The sequence below is a fragment of the Carassius carassius genome, chromosome 49 (assembly GCF_963082965.1).
Source record: "Carassius carassius chromosome 49, fCarCar2.1, whole genome shotgun sequence".
NCBI classification, from domain to species: Eukaryota; Metazoa; Chordata; class Actinopteri; order Cypriniformes; family Cyprinidae; genus Carassius; species Carassius carassius.
Genome location: NC_081803.1, coordinates 23,037,916 through 23,055,197, shown reverse-complemented (window position 1 = coordinate 23,055,197; position 17,282 = coordinate 23,037,916). Strand labels below are relative to the sequence as shown.

The 17,282-nt window shown below is 38.1% G+C and overlaps 1 long non-coding RNA gene across 1 annotated transcript in view; it reads left to right on the top strand.

Moving 5' to 3' along the window:
* The window catches only part of LOC132132067 (uncharacterized), a 52,735-nt gene extending 47,679 nt beyond the window's left edge, over positions 1 to 5,056 (top strand). The window contains exon 3 of the long non-coding RNA XR_009429000.1: positions 4,846 to 5,056. This is a non-coding gene — a long non-coding RNA (uncharacterized LOC132132067). The remainder of the gene's footprint in view (positions 1 to 4,845) is intronic.
* The last annotated feature ends 12,226 nt before the right edge of the window (positions 5,057 to 17,282 follow it).

The following is a 17,282-nucleotide window of genomic DNA, read 5'->3' as shown; positions in this document are numbered from 1 at the left end:
CACACACACACACACAGATCATGAAACACATGCTGGCTGCCACAGAATATGACTGTGTCTGCTGAGCGAAATTGCCTCCATTAATCATGTCACAGACAGTTTAATTTTATCTGCGAAGCTAAACACACTAAACAGCCAATAGCCAATCACAGGCTGCCAGTCCAGAGCTAAAAGAACCAGGAAGAGATTTGATCTATACACCTAAGATTTTCATAAAAACCCAACTGCACACAGGAGACCTCGTCATTTCTCAGTTTTTCTTGAGCCTCCTCTTCTCAGATGTTTCAGATATTTCACATTTGTCTCCTCTAGACTTTCAGAAGAGATCTCAATAATGTCTACCCCCATTAAATAACGAATGTTACGCAGTATTTTGTCTTCCATTAGAATAAATAATAATCATTTTCTTATCTAATCGTTTGAGCAATAACTTTCTCCTCTTGCATAAAACACAAACTATTCCTATAAAAAATGTTGCTTGAACTAAAATGCATGCTAGTTGCCAAGGCAACATTTCACAGTTTTCATGTAGTTTAACTTGATGAACTAAAAAACTTTAAAACAAAATAAAGCTGTATAGTCAAATAAAAAATAAAAAATCTTAAACACGACAAAATTACTAAAACTAGAAATCTAATAATGAAAATAAATTCAAAACATTTTTTTTTTAAATAATGAAATTCATTTAAATGTAAAAACTGCAATAATATATCACTAATACTAAAATAACACTATTTGTCCTCTCAGAGATGAAAGCGCACCATCATAGCAATAACTTTCTCCTCTTGCATAGGTTGTGATGTCTATGTACAGAAACAAGTGATTATGTGTTTCCCATCAGCATTGCATCAATCTATCAAACACATAAACATTAATGTCTCATAAAAAGCTATTTCATTCACTGTAAATGTGTGCAAATGTGCTTTACTGCAAAAGAACAACACAAATCCTCATTGGCCTTTATTTTTTGATGGATGGATACACTAAAGTGTTTTCCTCAATTATGTTCCCATCTCTAGTCAGTATTCATCTGGAAGTCAGCTGGATTATATGCGACGTAAATGGTGAAGCACGTCGTTCTCAATGGGCTGTAAGACTGTGATATTATATCAGTTTTAGTGTGATTTTATAGCTCCTGAACAGATGGAAGGCAGATCGTAATAGCGCTACCTGAGCGATTCCTTGCATTCGTTGTTGCATTGAGTTCAGCATAAGCTGACGGGCCGCGACATCTTTTCCTCCATCAAACATCCCAACAATCACATTATGCAATCTATAGCAGATTCAGCATCATATAGGCACCATGTGATTGCCTTGAGATCCATTAACCCCCCATGCACTTTTACTTCTTCCCAGCATTCCAGAGGCTGTTGGGTTTAACGACTTTGAAGTGCGTACACCATCACGCATCCCGCTGAAGGAGGAAAGAAGAATGCTGATGACCTGTTAAGTTTTTATTTCTTCCATAAATTACTCCATTAGGATCTCCATAAAGTGCTGCTGAAGGCGGCTAGGGCAGAAAACAGCTAACAGCTGTTAGCCTCCATTGAGCTTATCTGCTGTTGTTATCAGAAGCGGAGAACTGGCACGTTCACATCCATCCATCTATTTATCTATCCATCCATCCATCTGTAATGAATTAAAACTTCCTAATCATTGGGAAGAAGGAGGCGGGAACCGGCGGACAATCAAATTGACATTTTAATAATTCAAAATAAACACAAAACAGCGCACCAGCCCCTCACGGACGACTGGTGCACTCAAATAAAAATCAAAACGCAACTAAAAGCCCAGGCCTGGTCCTCTCTCGTCCTTCACTGTCGTCGCTCCAGTTGTATATCCTTCCATCTCCTACGTGGGACTCGAGACCGGCAGTGGGTCGCATGCAGGTGCCACTGATTTTCCCAATCATTGCCGGCCTCCCTCCTTGTTCCCACGTCCCTCGGCCCGGCCCCACTTGCCACATACCCCCATCGCCGCTTGCAGGCTGGGGGGTACCCTCGAGACTGCGCTCTACTCCCCCCCCCCCCCCCTCCGGGGGGGACCGCTCACGGGGACCTGAGGGAACCTGGGGGTAGGACAGACGAGGCGAGAGAAAAGGAGATGGAAGAAGGAGCGACAGAGACGAGAGAGGGGAGAAAGAAGAAAAAAAAATAAAAAATTCCAGTTCCCAGACGCACTGCTGCTCGGCCCTCCACCGGCTGGGCGATCTCCTCCGCGGTGCCTGGCGGTGGCACTGGACGGCCCTCGGCGGACGGCACGACACTCCTCCGCCGCCCGGTGGACGGCGACGGCTCCTCCGGTTTTGGGCAGCCGGCAGGAGTCCCCCGTTCCCTGCTCCTCCCCGTTCCGGCGGATGGCAGCAGGCTCCGGCTCTCTGGCGAACGGCGCCGACTCCTCCGCTCCCTAACGGACGGCAGCCACCCCTCCAGATAGCGGGCGGTCGGCAGCGAGCTCCAGCCCACCGCCTCGAGCGTCCATGGCGGCATCGATGGCACCGCGGATTCCCCACAGCGGCGGGGGATCTTCAGCAGCGCGTCCCTCCTTCTCCCAGGCTTCGGCACCACTGTAATGAATTAAAACTTCCTAATCATCGGGAAGAAGGAGGCGGGAACCGGCGGACAATCAAATTGACATTTTAATAGTTCAAAATAAACACAAAACAGCGCACCAGCCCCTCACGGACGACTGGTGCTCTCAAATAAAAATCAAAACATAACTAAAAGCCCAGGCCTGGTCCTCTCTCGTCCTTCACTGTCGTCGCTCCAGTTTTATATCCTTCCATCTCCTACGTTGGACTCGAGACCGGCAGTGGGTCGCATGCAGGTGCCACTGATTTCCCAATCATTGCCGGCCTCCCTCTTTGTTCCCACGTCCCTCGGCCCCGCCCCACTCGCCACACCATCCATCCACTGTATCTATCTATCTATCTATCTATCTATCTATCTATCTATCTATCTATCTATCTATCTGTCTGTCTTACTATTGTTCCATCACGGTATCTATTGCTTTGTCGCTCTATCTATCTGTAAATCTGCCATTCTGTAGTTCCGTCCCTCTATCGCTCTGTCTCTTCTTCCACTGCTCTATCGCTCTGTTCACTCTACTGTTTCATCACTTTATCTATTGTTTTATCACTCTACTATTCCATAACTTTATTATCATTGTCGCTCTGTCCATCGCCCTGTCTCTGTTGCTCTGTGGCCCTACCATTCCTTTTCTTTGTCATTCTGTCGCTCTACCGCTCCATTACGTTATCAACAATTCTGTTGCTCTATCCTTGTTCCTCGCTCGATTTATCACTCTGTCTATATATTGTCCTGTCGCTCTACCTTTCCATCATTTTATCTATCGTTCTGTCACTCTATCTGTCGTTCGCCAATCTAGCACTGTCATCTGTTGTTCTGTCGCTCAATTGTTAACATTTTTTTAATAATTTATGTTCCTCAGTCTATTGCTCTGTCTCTATTAAATTGTTGCTCTACCATTCCATTGTTTTATCATTCTGTTGCTCTATCCATTGTTTGTCCCTTTTTAAATTGTTCTGCCACTCGATCTATCACTCTGTCTCTATCGTTGCAGCGATGTATCTGTCACTCTGTCGCTCTACCAATCCTTTGCTTTATCTATCATTCTGTCGCTCTATCCTTTGTTCATGGCTCTATCACTCTGTCTCTATTGTTCTGTCTCTCTATTGCTCTGTTGTGCTACCGTTCCTTTGCTCTTTACTCTGATTCTGTTGCTCTATCTGTCGCTCTGTCTATTTTCCGTTGCTCTACCTATCCTTTGTTATATATTTATATGTATCTGTTGTTCTTTCAGTTGCTCTATCACTCTGTTTGCTGCCTAAATTCAAATTCACGTTGGCATCTAATTTGTAGAGCACCTATCAATCGTCTTATACATTTACAGTAGAATTCTGTGGAGGATACTCAACTTTTTTGTTTGAAACAAAAGGCAATTGAAAAGGAAGTGCTTTTAATTTTTTTAAGTTAATTTATTTAGCTTTTGTAAATATGCATAATTATATAGATAGTTGTATTTGTAATATACATTAGCAGTGTTTTATGATTCACAAATTATGTTACTGAATCTTATACTATTTGAAAAAATCTGGCTTGTAATTACTCAGATGAAGGGGAAATCATTTAAACAGATTACATTGATGGAATGTTTGTTAATTCATTTTGATGTCGTATATCATAGCAGCAGAACAAATGCTTTCCCATCGTCTGTGACAGATCGCCATACGTGAGCGTGTCGTCCAATTGTTGGGAGTGCTCTGATAAAACAGCTTTTGTTAATCTGTCTGTCTAAGAGGACGGCCACAACTCTAAGCACTCAGATTTTCTCATTATTGGTTTTATCTTAAAAGCAGGAACGAGGCTGGCGAACGCCACAAAGACGGCTCCATCACAATAAGAAATGATGTTTTCTTTCATGTCTGCGGCCCTGAGTGCAGCATGTGAATTGAAGTGTAATTTGGTGGATGTAAAGAGGCTGCATCATCTTTTAGGGTAACTACCCGAATAACATTACTCGCCGCCCGGATGTGCTCAGACCGAAAGAATAATGGAGAAACGGGGAACAAAAGAATGGCGAAATGACACAAAAGCATTACTTTGGCGTTCCCAAGCACTCAAAAGAATGAGACTCTCCAAATAATAATTTTGACAACCCTGGGGTGCGGTTAATGTTATGGCAGGGGACCCCATTATACAGCCCACCCTCCTTTCTTAAGCGTGCTGATCTAATTATTGCATGTTAAATGGGCGTCTGGTAAATGGTGCATATAATGATGCATTTCCAGTGATCTGCATTAAGTGCGCTCTTGTCCTGCTGCAGGCTTTGATGCACAAATTGGCTCTCTCAGGCTCGGCCCGTCCTCCATCATGGCTCCGGGCTGATGAGTAACCCCACTTACGACGTGCCCCGGGTCCTCCACGCAATTAATGAAGTCAGGCCTTTGATTGATTTACTCCATAACGGGGCGCTCTCAGGGAATTGAGAGGAGATCATGAATTTGGAAAATACATGAGCGATGACACGTCCTCTCTTGCGGGTGAGTTTATTTGACATTCATATTTATGAAACTGCCAATTTATGATTATTTTCCAATGTCAGTTAACAAGACTTTGAAGTGATGACTTTTGTTCTCCAGCAGCATTTGCCTGTTATACACTGAAACAAAAATTAATGAATGATTACAAAGGCACGTAACATATTGAATTAAATGTGAAATTACATAGAGAGACTGAAATAGTATTTTCATGTAAACATACTCTTTATTATCAAGGATAGATGGTATACTAGACGTTAATGAAAACTATGGCGAAAAATATTCATTGACAGCCTTTTTTTTAACTTGATGAAGAACTGATGAAATTGACATCATTAAACACCAACTGTGACATGCAATAGTTGAGGGAAAATGCTTAAATAAAAACTCTGTAATCCAAAATGTATCTGTTTTCTATGACGAAATCACGAGTTTGAACTTCACAAGTTTTCTTGTTTGGGTTGCCAGATGTCCATATTTTCAATTCCCCAATCTTTAAAAGGACACATCATATTAAAAGTGTTCCTTTTAAATCCCCCATCAAACCTTCTCATGATGAACCGTAATAAATCTTAGCATGTTTATGATTAGGGTTGTAAAGGGTGGAAATTTATGTAAACTTTCCAAAAGATGTTGGAAATTCCCAAAACAACTTTCAAAAAATTCTGGAAAGTTGTTGCTGATTAAATGCACTCATGCACCTCTGTGCCACAATACAAAATAATTTTGTCACTGTTTTATTAGAAAGGCATTAATATAATCTGGAACTCATTTCAGGAATGTCAATGTTTTCTTTTTTAGAGAGAAGCTTTTGAGTTTAACCAGTTTTCATAATGTAGAAAGTGTGTTTACATTTATTATAATATAAACTTGATGAGGATCAAATAAACCATATTGGAAATAATTGGTTATAATTTGAGCAGAATAATTCCGATTATCAGTTTAACTTTTCTGTAGCATGGCTAAAATATGAACTTGACTAAACAAAAAACAGGACAGGTTAAATAAATATGATAAAAACTAAAAGGCACACTTGACAAGGGACTAAGACTAAAACTAAATTAATAACCAGCTGACAGAATGAACACTACTAGACCATACTTTAGCAAAGCACTGCAATCAGAAGTATAATTTTTCGCCTTTACTGCCAAAATATTTAGGTTTCAGAGCGAGACTCAAATGAGTAGCAAATACATTGTGGGTAGTTGGATGGCCATGCTGATTGACAGTCCTATGAGTCTTATTACCATAGTAAATCAGGAAATGTCCTAAAAAGAAGATCCAGTTTCTCCAATCCGAGCCAGAATGACAGCAGATATAAATAAACCCATCTGCAGGATGCAACACAAGTCTTTAAAGGAGCCGTTCGCACGCACAAATTACATTTCTGCCTTTATTTACACTCATTGTAAACCTGTATGCTGTTATTTGGTCAAAATGTTTACAGAGCTTTTTTCCACATAGTGACAGTGAGGATGTCTGTGAAGCTTCAGGAATGACAGAAAGCACTTAAAGTCGTCCATTAATGCTATATGTCCATTATGTAGGTCTAGTCTTGAAGGTTTTTATTGATGTACTGTATGGCATAATTTATTTAAAAGCAGCACTTAACTTCTTTCTTTTTTAATGATTTAATAAAAAAAAAAAAAAAAAAAAAGATGAAGAAGAAGAAGAAGAATTTAAGGCTGTTGCAAATGGGGCGATTAGTTTGTGGTCTCTGTTTTTGTATTTTGTAAAATATATTTTAGATATATTTTATCATTTGTTTAGCTAAAACAGTGTTCCAGCAAAACCCTGTGGCAAACATATAGCGAATATACCTTTCTTTACTGCTGTGTTATATTAGTATAATCAAGATATTATTATAGTTTTTATTATTTTGATATTATTGTAGTTTTATTAGTTTTTTTTTTGTAATTTATTTAAAGTTTTAGGATTTCTTAGTGGTTTTATGTATTTCTATATATTTTGTATTAATTTCAATTTCAGTTTTAGTTATTTTAGTACAAGTTAAGCGAAATTAACTAATATAATGTTTTTAGCTGAAATAATTAAAAAACATATTTTATTGTATTTCAGTTGATATTTCAAATAATGAAAACTTTTAATTTCTAAAAGTTTTTTTTTGTGTTCAGCACAATTTGTCATTTCTGTTTATTTTATATATATATATATATATATATATATATATATATATATATATATATATATATAGATAGATAGATAGATAGATAGATAGATAGATAGATAGATTATATAAGTTTTTATATTTTATTTCAGTTTATATTTTTTACGTTTTTAAATTTTGTTAAAGTTTTAGGATTTTTTTAGTCACATTTAGTAGTTTCTATTTGTTATGGTTCTATATTGCTTTTTACTATATATTATAATTAATACATCTCAACTCTTTATCATTTTAAACGTGCAGTATGGAATTTTTGGCCACCAGGGGTCACTCAATCAAAATAATAACATGAGACGTACTTTGATGACGTCGGGAAAGAGCGTAGGCTCATGGGAGTTGTTGTTCATTGGAACACGCGCTCTGTCGCTCCCCACATTCCTCACTCATTTTAACTGAGGCCGGCGACACACTGGATGCGTGGCGCAAGCGTCTCAGCTGTGTGGCGTGTCAGTTTAATTCGGCTCCCATGTTAATAGGTTAGAGCTTGCAGACTGCCTGTGTGAGACGCGTGTCTCAGGCCCGGCTCGAGCTGCGCGGAAAACGCGTGCATGCTACAAATAGAACCGACGCCTATTTTTCACGCGACACGCGCGCGTGTTGGAAGCGTTTCCAGGCAAAATATAATAGGAAAATATGTTTATATGTAATTTTGTACACAAATACATATTAATTCAAGACATTTTGATGTTTGAAAGTCTATAGGTTGACATAAATTCAGATACAAATGTAATTTAAAAAATAAATAAATAATTATCGATTTTCAAATATTGCACATGTCAAACATAGTCTATTTTGCCGTCAATACTGTTGACGGTGTCCTTAATCAGTAGGCTTTATATTTATGTTCAACATGAAGTATAGATATTGTTGTCATGAAGACAAGAGCCTGGTCTGTCAGCGGTCTCCCTTCACCTACAGTAGCAGCAGCCGCGCGCCGCGCTTCTGGTACGCAGCAGAGACGCCACGCAGCCAGTGTGTCACCGGCCTTAGTATTTTGACAATCACGTATTTCCGAACGGAGAGATATATGAATTATCAGACCCCTATCAAATCAATATTCCATCTAGCTAGTAGTAATATGTGTTTAAAAAAAACACGGTTGCCTTTCGTTAATATTTATAATTAGGCTACGTTTATACTATGATATCGAACAAGATAGTGAACTGCATTTGAAGCTACTTTATCCAGCTAGATATAGAACACATGTAGATTTACATTATACTCTACATGAGAGCTAGTCCGTCTGCGTTTTACACAAGACATCATCGTTTCACAAAATATACGGATAGATATAGTTAGCTGAATGGATGCATACCTGTTTATCAGAATGCAAGCATCTCTCTGTAGTTTCAGCTTGTCACGAAGCTCTCTCTATCTTGGAAATGCAACTCCAATATTTACCCGTGTCTCGTTTCTTCTTCATCCCAAAACCTTCTCAGGTCATTTATTTCACCCGTACGTTTGCGCTTCACAGAACGTGCAGGCAAAGCATAATCCTGATCCATAACTAAGTTATTGATTGAGGTATAAATACGAATATAAACAATATAAATATAAAATATAATAGTCTCGATCAAGGCTAGCTACTACTTTTTCTTCTTCGTCTCGTCTTTGCTTCTGTTCACCTTTGTATTTGGCGGTTCCGCAGGAAGTTAGATAAACTAGAGGGGTCAAAGTTTATATGACGCCATAGACGGGCGACAAAACGGAAATAAAGAAACGTGCCGTGTCTTCTAATTAAACTATCATTTTCTCCGGATTTGAAAGTTTGTGGAAACTTTCAGGATAATGTAAGTACACAACAAAAAAATATATATAACATAGATATAGTGATTTCTGCTATTTTTAAAGCAGAAAAATTACATATTGCGCCTTTAAAGGTTTTATTTATATGTAATTTTATTTCTGTTGATGTTGGTTTATTACTAGCAATATATATATATTATGGCTTTAGTTTCAGTTCTAATTTTAGTTAACTATAACAACCCTGCTTTAAAGCAAACTTTACCACCCAGTTTTTGCTCTTCTCAGTCCCTTTGCTCTCAGACTTTATTAAATAATTAACTACTTGAAACTCTTAATTAGAAGCTTTTCAAATCTGAAATGTTCTCGAAGTGTCTTCACTTGCTCATGTCTGTGTTTCTGAGAGGAGAGGCGAGGTGTGCACGTCTCTTTTCTGCAGTGCAGTGAAATGACCTTTCCTCTCATCATCGGCAATCATATTATGGACTTTATGAGCCTTGATTTACAGAACATGCCCTGCGCTGATATCTGCTCTAAATGTCGGGACAAGAACTCATTAAAAGACCTTTAAACGAGCCTTTAGAATCCGGCCTGTCTTTGTTTTTATATGTCTGCTGCTTAATTAGAGAGGATCATCTGCTGCATAAAGAGCATGAACTGACAAAGCCCATAATGTGAAGCTCATTCAGCACAACCTCTCATTTCCATCCATTTATGATTATACATATAATCACATTCACACATGATCTGCGCATACACATATACGTGCATCCATGGATTTGTTCGTGAAATATTTTGGCTAATTTACATTTGAGTTATCAATGAGAGTTTAGTACCTTCGGCTTTTAGTGTAATTGTACAAACGTCCAGCTTCAAGCTCGAGCTTCACGTGTCAAATCTTTCCTGATTTTGATCAAGTAAAGGTCAGAATAACTTCAGTAGTGAACTCTTTCTGGACTGAAGCCGCTCAGCTTTACTTGATTCTCCATCAATCATGTTTTAGAGTCTCAAATCTGTAAATAGTATGTAAACACATACATTTACACAAACTACAGATGAAACAGCAGCACTACTTGTAACCCAGACATCCCCATATGATCTGATCTAGTGTTCTTCTCTTCATTTATCATCCATGTGCCTTTATCTGTGCAGGAGAAGTGTGTTTGTGACATAACAGATGGATGTGGATGAGAAGAGTCCAGTGAATGATCGTGCGTCTCCTCCTCCTGATCTCTCCATTTAATGAGACTCAACTATAAGGAGCACACTTATGAATGAGAAAGCTCTGAATCTCTGATGGGTTTCGTGCCGTGGCTGGAGCTCTTTATTAGCGTGACTGTGACCTTTCTGCTCAGATCGAGCTGCTGGGATTCACACTGCGGATGTGAACTCGTTCTGTTTTATCAGGCGCTGCAGAGAGGCAGAAGCCTTGCTTTGTCTCTTCAACACCGATTAATGAGTCCCGACGCTTTACAGAAACACACACAGAAAATATGCATGGCAAAAAAGCTTCATAATGTAGAAATAATTACAAGAGCTGCCATTGATTATCGCCACACGAGGCAGCAGAGAGTTAAAATAATTCATGTTAACCCTCATATTGCTCCAGACTCATATCCTGGATAATTTAATAACAAAGCCAAACCGATATACTGCTTCTAAATGATGCTTTATGTGAAGAAAAGATTCAAGCAGTTCACTAATTATCCCCTCCTTCGTAGTTCTCAGATCTCATGTTCATTTTTTTCAAACGATCAGTTATGAACCATGACATTTTCTTCATGTTTTAATTTGAAAGCTTATGTCAAATCTGAGCGAGCAATAAGAGTATTGAGCTCTAGTCTGTTCCTCACATAAAGAGTACAGTCATATAATGGTGCTTTTATTGCGTTTTTGTCACGTTAGAGCTTCAAATGTACACTACAAATCTAAGTTTGAGGTCATTAAGATTTTTTTTAAAGAAGTTAGTACTTTTATTCATCAAGGGATTGATCAAAAGTGACAGTGAAGACACTTTACAAATGGTTTCCATCTCAAATAAATGCTGTTCTCTTGAATTTTCTGTTCATCTGTGAATCCTCAAAATTAAAATGTATCAGTTTCAACAAAAATATTGAGCAGCACAACTGTGTTCAACATTGATGATCATCAGAAATGTTTCTTGAGCAGTAAATCATCATATTTTCATGATTTCTGAAGATCATGTGACACTGAAGACTGGAGGAATGATGCTGAAAATACAGCGGAGCATCACAGAAATAAATTACACTTTAACAAAGATTCACATAGAAAACAGATGGTTTAAATGATAATAATATTTCACATTTTTGTATGTATTTAAAAAAATAATAAATGCAGCCTTGTTTAACAGAAGAGACTTCTTTCAAAAACAAGGTTTTGAACGGTAGTGTATGTAAAAAAAAAAGAGCACTTTAATATTCTTTCCGTTATTGTTTCTCAGGGAAAGCACATAAATGATAACAGGATCTCTGTTCCTTTAACTCTCCGGTTGTTTTTTCCTCGCTGGACCTGACAGGACCTCCATTCGTCTCACTCGTTTATATTTCCCATGAACAGTTCACACTTCTGTGAGGACGATCACCAGCGAAATGATTGATTAATGGCTGACATGCCTTCATTGTGCCTCTAATGGACGGATCAGTCACACGTCTGCTGCTCAAATTAGACGTCATTAATTGTGACAGGCGCTGTGACTGTGTGTGGTGAAGGGCCAAACTGATTAAATGCTTAATTATGTGGGGACACCAGAATCAAGAGGCTTTGTTTTGTTTATGTAGTTTGGTGAGCTCATGAATATTTATGATTATTCATGTTGGGTCACCTAAATCGTCTAATCTGGGGCATTTCGTGCGCTGCTTCTGAGATGACAAGCTCCAGCGTTAACCCACGGTGCTTTGCTTTTTGCCCTCTTGAAATCATGATGACGGCAGTTTTACACTGTTAGGTTTCATCTTCATCTCAGTTGTTTCTCCAGAAAATTTGATACATTTTGAGCTAATTGTGACAGCACAGTCAGTTTGACATCAATTTTCTAAGATCACTAAGGTCTTTTTTTTTTTAGGAAACATGTCTAAGTGAGAAATAATAACTGAGCTACTAAAGAGATCTCATATCATGCGGAAATCATAATGATGCAATTTTAATTTCATTGTCTCGTATTCACCTTTAGTCTCACTTGTTTCTCACGAAATTCCAATCTTACTATAATAGATAATCATTGATTATCTATGATTATCTATTATAGTAAGACCTGAAATCATTGATGAGCGATGTCCGATCTTATATTGCTATTTAATTGACATCTTGGCAAATAGACACCATTGAGATCTCTTCTGAAACTTGCATGTAAGATAATCTTTCTACAAATGTCAAGAGGTAACTGAGCTAGTACAGAGATCTGATCCGTTTAGATGTCCACTTGCTGAAAAAGCCCATTTTGTGTGTTTTGTCGTAAAATTGGCCCGGCCTCCGTCACGCCAACTTTCTCCGTCCGGCTCATCTGCCTGCAAACACAAAGGCCAGTCAGCCAGTCTGATTATTGAACAAAAGCGAGAGCAGAAACGGAGTCTCTCCACAGGTTTGGGGCCTGACCGCAGCAGACTGGAGCTGCACACTTGAGTGGCTTCACTCGCTGATGGCAGCTGACACACGCTGGTATTAAGACACATCAACAGTTGGAGTCGGAGGGGTGTGGAGCCAAGGCGACAATCCTGTTTCTAAACCCCGTCGGGTCCCTCACCTGTCTCTCATTCTACAGCCGGTCGGCTTCGGTACGCTCCAGTGGAGACAGCAGAATCGGCAGCTCGTCTCTCCATCACGCCTAGAGCTCTGCACATGCCGGCCCAGCAGTGCAGTGAGCTTGCTTTGGCGAGACAGAGATGCTGATTCTTGCACCCGACCTCAAAAAACTGCCGAAAATCAAGAGTTGTTATGTTATCGCCCTGCAGTTTTCATAGCAGTCATCATGTTTGTCTGGCACTCGCTCAGCAGATTATTTTCCACTTGGAGTGAATCCAAATCCGTGCTGCTTAAGGAAAGTACCAGCCGATGGTTGTATTATGAGAGCCATCGCTCTAAAAATGATGCTTATGAAGGAAGTTGCTGTTTCCTCTTTCGCGGGCCATAAATTATCGCACAACTGCTTTTATCGCATTCATAATACGCGTTAAAGAGCCTGACGACATCAGTAGGATTGAAATAAATCTATAGAACAGGGAGGTTAATGTGATCAATCACACACACATATATATATTTACCCCAAACTTTTAGTGTGTCATGGTTTTCACAAAAAGTAAATAAATAAATAATATATTAAAAAAATAAAAAATGGTAGATGACATTAAGCATAATATATTATAATAAATGTTTTACATCAAAATCAGTGCTTTTATCAGTGCCACACAGAAAGAGCATGCAAGTTGGAATAAATCTGAATTGGAAGCACATTTATGCAATATTTCTCGATTTAACATTTGCAAAGAATGGTTTTCTTCCTCAGTATTTTTGTATTGTTTTCTTGTTCTCCAGTGCACATTTCTAAACATCGTTAAATCAAGACAGATTTTCTTGAGAAGCGAAAAAACTGATTGTATTATTAAGTCTAGTTTTCTGAAAAATGTATTTTCTTACCCCATTGGCATATACTGTTTATTTATATATATATATATATATATATATATGCAAAAAAAAATCTGAAAAATTAAGACGTTTTAAATGAACTCATTACAAGTTAATGTTTCTTGAATTAATGGCATGTAGATACTTTACTGGAAAACAAGGCTATAACATATTGTTATTATGACTAGCATGTCGCTAGTATATTTCTAGCATGATTAGCATTCGACTAGCATGTTGCTAGCATGTTTCTAGCATGATTAGCATCCGACTTGTATGTTTCTAGCATGATGAGCATGTTGCTAGCATGTTGCTAGCATGTTTCTAGCATGATTAACATGCGACTAGCATGTTGCTAGCATGATTAGCATCTTGCTAACATGTTTCTAGCATGATAAACATGTCGCTAGCATGTTTCTAGCATGATTAACATGTTGCTAGCATAATTAGCATATTGCTAGCATGTCGCTAGCATAGCATGCTGCTACCATGTTGCTAGCATGTTTCTAGCATGATTAGCATGTTGCTAGCATGTTTCTAGCATCATTAGTATGCGACTAGTATGTTTCTAGCATGTTGTTACCATGACTAACATGTTGCTAGTATATTTCTAGCATGATTAGCATTCGACTAGCATTTTCTAGCATGATTATCATGTGACTAGCATGTTTCTAGCATTATTAGCATGTTGCTAGCATGTTTCTAGCATGACTAAAATGCGACTAGCATGTCGTTAACATGTTTTCTAGCATGATTAGCATTCGACTAGCATGTTTCTAGCATTAGCATGTTGCTAGGATAGATAGATAGATAGATAGATAGATAGATAGATAGATAGATAGACAGACAGACATAGAATGGTAGTTTAATTGAGTCTAGGGTTTCAGGGAGTTTAGATTTGAATTTTGGCTTGTGCACTAATGGGCCACCGTAGTCTTGGCTCAATTTGAGCTCTCTGCAATGTAAGTCTAAAACTGAAAGTCAAATCAGTCTGAAAAGATATTACACACCAAGTCAAAACAGTCTGAAAGTCTGACCCGAGTTTGGAGTTTGTAGAGTAAAAGCTCTAGGAGGAGGTAGAGTTGCAAAATTTTGGGTCAGAAGAATAAGAAAAAGAATAATAATAAGTTTAAATAGGATTTCAGTAAATTGGCTTTCTCAAGCCAACTTAATAAACTCAGTGACGTGTGTCTCTGTGCTGGTGACGTCCTGCTCACTTCACAGCCGATCTCAGCTTTATGTCTCCCAGTCGATGTGGGTTTCCGTTCTCCCTTAGGTTGACTGGGAAGAGCTCTGTGCTGAAGGTCACCTCCGGAAAACCTCTTGAATCCATCACCTGGCAATGCCATGGAAATGTCCGATTCTACCCCAGCCAGAGCCGCTCGGGACACAGGTGCGCTTCCCTCATGGTGAATAATTGACCAGACGCCAGAGGAACAGAGAGGTCGTCTCCTACAATGACAGAGTAGACGCCCCAAAGCCTGTTTCCACCGTCCAGCAATCAAAGCACAGCACTGAATCAATAATAACATTGTCTTCTCAAGCTCCTTTTGCATATTGCATATCTAATAACAGAACCTATAAATCCGGTTTGCTCTGAAATACTGCGCGAGATGAAAGTTGTGAACACGGAATTACTTAATGGTCACGCTCAGCAGAGCAGTAAATATAGTTTGGCACGAGTCTCACGTTCACTCTCTTCTCTCGTTCACTGCTTTCATAATGAGGTCATGTTGAAGAAATCAGGGGTCTGGCAGGAATATTATACAGAAAAACTGTAAATGCTAGGAATAGGAAGTTCCTGCTTCTCCCTATTCATAATTGCATAATAATAGTTCCATTAGAGAGCAAATGTGTTTTGATTATTTTGAATTGAGGCAAAGAAAGTAGAATTACAGTTTAAATGTGAAAAAATAAATAGAATTAAATAATACAGTTGAAATAATAAAATAATGATAAATGATGCAAAAAAATAGATGCTATACTTAGACACAAATAAACACAAAATTGTATTTAAAAATTATATAAATGAATTCCATATAGTTATATGTTTCAAATCCATAAATGTTTTACTACTAGTAATGCAGTGTTTATCAAAATGAAATTGAAATCCAAAAGTGAAAATGTGGAATTAAATAATGCATTTATGATAATAACGAACAATAAATGAATTAATACAATAAAAATCAAAACATCAAAATAGAAAATATATAGATGCAGATGCATACATAGATACAGATAAATAGATTACATTAAAAATATATATAAATTAATTACATGTATAATTATATAAGAAATTAATGTTTCAAATTCATTTATTTTTAACTGCTAGTAAGGCAGTGTTTCTCAAAATACAATTCAAATCCAAATGTGAAAATTAAATAATATTTTTGACATAATTAAATAGTAATAAATAAACTAATAAAATAAAAATAAAAACATCAAACTAGAAAATATATACACGCAAGAGATTTGTTGGTGTTTGGTCCATTTTAGTAATGATGAAATGGTACGTTCAGCTTCATGTTTTCTGTCTGTGCTCTTGCTCGCAGTTGTATTTTCTGTTTGAAAACATTAGCGTGTGACATTTGCTGTGCATTAATTACAGTCACATACATTCGTGTTCATCATGACGTGTCAGAGTAATATAATTACACCAGACAGCCGTCCACCTCTAGTGCCCTAATGAATTTCTGACTTGGCAAAGACCGATGCCTGAATATGGGGTAATTGTCAACTGATGTATGACACCATATTAAGATCCCTGCATTAGCATGTCGGAATATATAAATGGAAATGCATTAAAGAGTCAGAAGATGCCAGCCGTCGTAAAATAGAGAATGATGCATGCGCTCCTTTGCCTTCAGTGAGAATTCAGAGAAGAGCTGCAGACCGTATTAAAGAGATAGTTCACCCAAAATTTTAAATTTGATGAAAATATGCTCACCCTCAGGCTGTACAAGATCAGGATGAGTTTGTTTCTTCATCAGGTTTGTAGAAATGTAGCACTGCATCAGTGTCTCATCAATGGATGCTCTGCAGTGAATGGGTGCCGTCAGAATGAGAGTCTGATAAAAACATCACAATAATCCACAGCACTCCAGTCCATCAGTGAACATCTGGAGAAGACAAAAGATGAAACACATCCAGCATTAAGATGATTTTAACTCAAACAAATAGAGTCTATAATCCATAATAACACTTCCTCCAGTGAAAAAGTGCATCAAAATCACTCACATATGTGTTTTAGATCTGTTTAAACGCTGCTTGATCTGTGCAGATTTCTCTCCTGATTCAGACCAGAACACTTTTTCACTGGAGGAAGTGTTATTATGGATTATAGACTCTATGTGTTTGAGTTAAAATCATCTTAATGCTGGATTTGTTTCATCTTTTGTCTTCTCCAGATGTTCACTGATGGACTGGAGTGCTGTGGATTATTGTGATGTTTTTATCAGACTCTCATTCTGACGGCACCCATTCACTGCAGAGCATCCACTGATGAGACACTCATGCAATGCTACATTTCTACAAACCTGATGAAGAAACAAACTCATCCTGATCTCAGATGATCTGAGCGTGAGGATCTTTTAAGCAAATGTTCAGTTTGAGTTAGCCTTTTGCTTTAAAATCACTGTGACCAGTTATGTTCAAAGAAAT